Source organism: Manis pentadactyla, chromosome 3 (genome assembly GCF_030020395.1).
Source record: "Manis pentadactyla isolate mManPen7 chromosome 3, mManPen7.hap1, whole genome shotgun sequence".
NCBI lineage: Eukaryota > Metazoa > Chordata > Mammalia > Pholidota > Manidae > Manis > Manis pentadactyla.
The window spans coordinates 113,830,593-113,837,249 of record NC_080021.1 but is presented as its reverse complement, the minus strand read 5'-3'; positions in this window follow the sequence as shown (position 1 = coordinate 113,837,249).

The following is a 6,657-nucleotide window of genomic DNA, read 5'->3' as shown; positions in this document are numbered from 1 at the left end:
ACATTCATGAGAGAAATTAAGGAAGATACCAATAAACGGAAACACATCTCGTGCTCATGGATAGAAAGAATTAATATTGTCAAAATGGCCATCCTGCCTAATGCAATCTACAGATTCAATGCAATTCCTATCAAAATATCAACAGCATTCTTCAATGAACTGTAGCAAATCATTCTAAAATTCACATGGAACCACTAAAGACCCTGATTAGCCAAAGCAATCATGAGGAGGAAGAATAAAGTTGGGGGGATTATGCTCCCCAACTTCAAGCTCTACTACAAAGCCACAGTAATCAAGACAATTTGATACTGGCACAGGAACAGACCCATAGACCAAGGAACAGACAGACTAGAAAGCCCAGATATGAACCCAACCATATATGGTCAATTAATATACAATAAAGGAGCTATGGACATGCAATGTACAGAAAACTAAAAATAGAAATATCATTTGACCTGGGAATTGACAGAACAAAAGGCCACCCTACAGTATGGGAGAAATATTTGTAAACGACATCCGAAAAGGTGTTAACATAAAAAATATATAAAGATCTCACACACCTCAACACCCAAAAAGAAAACAACCCAATTAAGAAATGGGTGGAGGATATGAACAGACAATTCTCCAAAGAAGAAATTCAAATGGCCTACAGGCATATGAAAAGATGCTTGACATCACTAATTATCAGGGAAATGCAAATATAAACCACAATGAGATATCACCTCACACTAGTTAGGATGGCCAAAATAAAAAAAGACTAAGAACAACAAATGCTGCCAAGGATGCAGAGAAAGGGGAACCCTCCTACACTGCTGGTGGGAATGTAAACTAGTTCAACCATTGTGGAAAGCAATGTGGAGGTTCCTCAAAAAACTAAAAATAGAAATACCATTTGACCCAGGATTTCCACTCCTAGGAATTTACCCAAAGAATACAAATTCTCAGATTAAAAAAGACATATACACCCCTATGTTTATTGCAGCACTGTTTACAATAGCCAAGATATGGAAGCAACCTAGGTGTCCATTAACAGGTAAAGAAGAGGTGGTACATATGCCCATGGAATACTACTCAGCCATAATGAAGAAACAAATCCTACCATTTGCAACAACATGGATGGAGCTGGAGGACATTATGCTCAGTGAAATAAGCCAGGTGGAGAAAGACAAGGGCCAAATGATTTCCCTGATTTGTGGAGAATAACAATGAAGCAAAACTGAAGTAGACTTACAGACTCCAAGAAGGGACTAGTGGTTACCAAAGCAGAGGGGTGTGAGAAGGTGGGTGGGGAGAGAGGGAGAAGGGGATTGAGGGGTGTTATGTTTAGTACACATGGTGTGGGGGGTCAGGGAGAAGACAGTGTCGAACAGAGAAGGCAAATAGTGACTCTGTTGCCTCTTATTACACTGATGGACAGTGACTGCAATGGGGTATATGGGGGTACTTGATAATATGGGTGAATGTAGTAACCAAATTGTTTTTTCATGTGAAACCTTCATAAGAGTATATATCAATAGTACCTTAACAAAAAAAAAGAAACACTTGATAATGTAACTGGCCTGCTGCTAGGCTACTGTTTCCACACCTTTAGGCAATAGACTATTATTGCACTATATAGAGAGCTTGGCCCAGTGCTCTGGGTGGAGGCAGGGATGCTAGTGTTCAACCTACCACTGGGAGAACAAGCCAAGTAATAAACCCTTTCACCCCAAAGAAACGTTCTACTGTTATTTCTTTGTCACACTGAATCCATAGCGACCTTGCTGGGGGCTGAAACCCATTGGCAAGACACAGAGTTATAATCAAGGTTACAAACACTTGTCCACCTTCCCTCTTACCCCAAACCGCTGGAAATGACAGGGAAAACAAAAACTAAACCCTTCAACAGTGCTGGAAAGTCAGAGAGGTTACTATTGGTGAATAAAACCTTTTAGAGGAACCTTATGAGACAGAAAGCAGATAGAATTGGCTGAGGAAAAAGCCACAGCAAGAGCTCATAGGAAAGCACTGCCTGAAACTGGATGCTCTGTAGGCTTCTGAACTCAGAGGAGATGGATTCAGGGTGGACACTAGATGGACTGATCCCCTTCCTCCTGCTCCAAAGACCTTCTCCCCTGTTTTGGTCAAGTAGCGAGCAGCTGAGGCATTTGCTCCAGGTTGGAGAAGTGAGGGTGGGCAGTTAACCTGTAAAGGCAGGGCAGTGCTTCCGTGAATGGTGTTGCTCACGCAGAACCAAGAGCTCCCCTCTATGAGTGTGAACACTCAGCATTTTCTCATCCAGCAACACCTCTCATTCCTCCTTCCCATCACTGGAGACAGACCTCAGACAAACACAAGCCCCAAGCCAAGAACTGCCAACATGTGAGGAAAACCAGTATCATAAAAGAGATATGCCAAACTTCACTAATAGAACTAATGATGCCCAAGGAAAAGAAATGCTCAATAGGCAAACAAAATGAAGCTTTAAAAGCGAAATTAAAACCTTTAGAAGGACATCACAACTATGGGGAAAAGCCAGATATTGTAAAAACGCAATTTTTTTTAGTAAAAAATATTACCATTACTACAAAAGTCAATACATTGGCTGAATGATAGAATAGACACAATTGAAGAGCATGTTGATAAGCTCTAAGTGGAAGGTCAAACTGATTACCTTACACTAAATGGAGTACAATAGGATGAGAGGGTGGTAAGTATGAAATCAAAGTTAAGGCCCAAGAGGAAGTCCCAGAAAGTGTTGCATCTGTCAAATGGAGTTCCAAGGAGAGAGGAGAAAGGAGGATTAAAAAATAATAATAAAAGTAATGATAAGAAAACATTTCAAGAAACAGAAAAAGACATGAATCTTCAGATTTAAATGAATTATTGAAAATTGAGTAGGATGAAAAGCAACCATAGATATGTTCTCATGAAATACCAAAGGAGAGAACAATGTCTAAAAAGCCCTTGGAGAAGAAAAATAATTATCTGCAATGAAAGGAGCAAGAATCTGGTAGTTGATTTTATTATAGCAGTGCTGGATGCAAGAAGTCAATAGAGCAAATTTTCAAAGTAGCAAATGAAAATACACTTGACTCTAATTTATATTTGAATCTTAACAACTTAAGTATCCACCAATAATATGATGAACAGGTGAAATATAGTATATCCATATTATGTGACATTATTCAGTAAACATGATGCCATCTCTAAGACATTTTGTTAGTGAAAAAGCAAGTCACAGATATATATATATATTTCAGTCATGGCTCAACCAGAGAAACATAATCAGTAGGAAATATGTATTAAGAATTTTATTGCCAAAACTTGTCTTACCGAATGGTCAGGGCTGTCTGGGCAAGTGTGAAAATCACAGTCAAGGAAGACTCAATCTCTGCTCTCAGGACCTTTCAATAATTGAATCAGGTCCACCCAGATTATCTAGGATAATCTCCCTTCCTTACCATCAATGGTTAGACTTAATCACATCTACAAAACACCTTCACAGCAACACCTACAGAAGTGTTTGATTGAATAACTGGAGACCATAACCTAAATAAGCTGACACATAAAACAGAACTGACCATCCCAATTACATGTATATGAATGTACGATGCATCTGTATTATGATCCAGATGCATTGTTGCACTGTATGTGTGTGTAGACAGAGTTCAGGAAGGATGCCCATCCTACTGATAACAATGGGATAGGGTGAAAATTCGCAAGTTGAAAATGGGAGTGGTGTAGGACAAAAAGATTAATTTTCTACTCTTAATAGTTGTGGTGGGAATGTTGATAGTGAGGAAGATCATGTATCTGAGGGCAAGGATTATGTGGGAAACCACTGTACATTCAGTTCAATTTTTCTAAACTGAACCTAAAAGTAGTCTGAAAAAAAAGTGTTTGCTTTTTTTTTAATGATAGGCTACCTACAAACTATCAAGTTGGTGGCACAGCTCTTATCAGCAAAAATAAATGCCAAAAGGTAATGGGAAAATATCTCTTATGCACCTAAAGTAAAGAACTCTGAACCTAGAATTCTATACAGAATAAATTATCATGAAAGGGGGAAAATAATTCAATATGTATTCAAACATGAAAGAACAACACTGACCTTTTTGCAGAAGCTACAGGAAAATATACATCAGCTCTAAAACTGATTCTAGGAGGAAGAAGGGAAATGCAATGGTAAGCAAAATGCATTCAGAAAATATGTTGCTAAACAATTTCAAGTGTTGAGTGTGAAAAAAATAAAATAACCACAGTAATTTTCATGGATGTGTTTAAAAAGTGGAATTAAATTTCTAGATACCAATACTATGGAAATTGATGGCAGGGTGTTTCAGCATGAAATAGAAAAATTAAAAATATTTTTTTGCTTCTAGAAGGCAATAGAGTTAATAATTAACATTAGAACTTGTAAGAGAAATGTGAAGCTAACATGTATGTTGAAAGTGTAAGAGAAACTTGAAGCAAACCATGGGAATTCAGAGAATCATACAAATTCAACAAAAGGAGCAAAAAATAATAGAAAAAGAAAGTGGGGATAAAAGCATGCTAAACAGATGACACAAAATAGGATAATTTCCAAGGGAATTATTAAATCTTTGAAAACTTATCTTTAGAACACTATCCATCAAAACCTATAGAATCCAGTATTTAAGCAAAAATTTGTAGTTCTAAATGCATTTTTGATAAAGCAAGAAGCTGTCAACCTAAGAGGTCAGAAAAGGAACAAAGTTGGAGTAAGGAAAAAAAGCAAAGGTAAAAATAAAAATTAAAGAAACAAGATGATCAAAGAATTTTAAAATAGAGTTAAACTGCAAGTTCAAAACTTGTTTGTCTTAAGAGAGTAGTAGGTAGAAAGAGCATTAAATGCCTGCTTAAGGGGAAAAGAGAGTAGACACAAATTAGTATTAGGAATGGAAAAAGGCTCATAAGTACAGATAAAAACTAGACTTTTTTAATCTAAAAAAGGCAAGAAAATCAACTTGACAATTAATTTAAAAACAAATGACATAACACATTTCTAGAAAAATACAAATTACCAAGTTGGCTAAAGAAGAGATTTAAAACCTGATTCACTCATATGGGTAAAATTGCAATATTTCCAGTATCACTCGCCTGGCCTTAGCGTATGTCTGTATCAATAGGTGTTTCCAAGGGGTAAAGAGAAGTAGCTCATCTCCATATAAATAGGTGATTACAAGGGGGATGGGGGGTGAGGGCACATGGGGGCCTAAGAGGATTGGTGGGGTCCTTTTGCAGTTGGGTAGGGAGAGACACGGGAGAGCAGAAGTACGACTGCTTGTAGGCAATAAACAGGTTTCTCCCACTTTATTTCTCCCTTTGACTGATTTCAGCTTCAAAGGTTATTTGCCTCAGGGTGGGAACATACCCCTGGAGTTACAACTCTATGCTATCAATTAAACTGAACTGGTTGTTAAAAATTTCCATCTCATAAAGGTACCAGATATATCACAGAAGAGATTTAACGATCTTGTAAGAAACAGGTTATTCCTACCTTATATAAACTCTTGCAGAAAAGAGAAAAAGAGAGAAAGCTACCCACCTTTATGAGGCTAGTATGATATTATTACCCAAATTGGACAGTAAGAGAAAATCACAGGCCAGTCCTAACTATAAACATGAATGTAGAAATTCTATATAAACTATTAATAAATATAAATACATAAATATTAATAAATACACATTATATTCTGACATTTAGGGTTTCTATCATTTTTCAGGATTATAAAAATAATAACACCATTTGCCACAAACATAGATTCAATATGATCTTCCCAGTGGATTAATACACATGATTTGGTAAAAATTTTACTCATTCATAAGAAGAAAAAAAACTCTTTGGAGCAAACTTTCCTTACTTTGCTAAAGATATAAAACTAAAAAAAAAATCCAAAAAGCAAATAAGCAAGAACCAACCAACCAACAAAGAGTTAAAATATCTCAAAAAATAATATCCTTTACTGAATTTCATATGTTTTAAGTAATTTAACATGTATTAAATAATTTAATCTTCATAAGAACCCCTTGAGCTAGGTATTACCTTCTGGATTTGAAAGATGGTAAGAACGTGGCAGAGGAAGTCTAAGTAACTTGCCCAAAAAATCACACAGGTGGTGGGAGGTAGAGCTGGGATTCAAAACCAGGCTCATTAGCCTCAAAGGTCATACTTTAACCTAGGATGTCATAATGGCTTGAAAAATATCCCAAAGCACTTAATTTCCATTGCCCGTGTAGACTACGTATTCCTGGATTGAGTGTAGGTTTGAGCAGAATTTACATAGAACTTGTAATTCTTGAATTCCCCAATACCCTAACCCCCTTTTAAAACAGAATTTACTCTAGAACTTGTGTCTTAAGGGCATTTCCCATCTGGCCCCACACCCATTTCAGCTGTAAGAACAGCCTCAGCAGACTCCTGAATAGAATCATGACTCACGCTTCGGACTCCTGTACCCTTTGAGGCCTGGTGAGGACCAACACCTCTGCCATGTTCCTTCCCCTGAAACCAACCTTTTGATGTTCCAGCCCCTCAATAACTTACTCCAGTGGAATACAGAAGATCTTCCCTTTGTCCATCTGCTTTCAGTGGTAGAGATCCATGACAAAGACTGCCTACTCTTTCTGAAAAGTTTTCTCGGTTTTACAAAT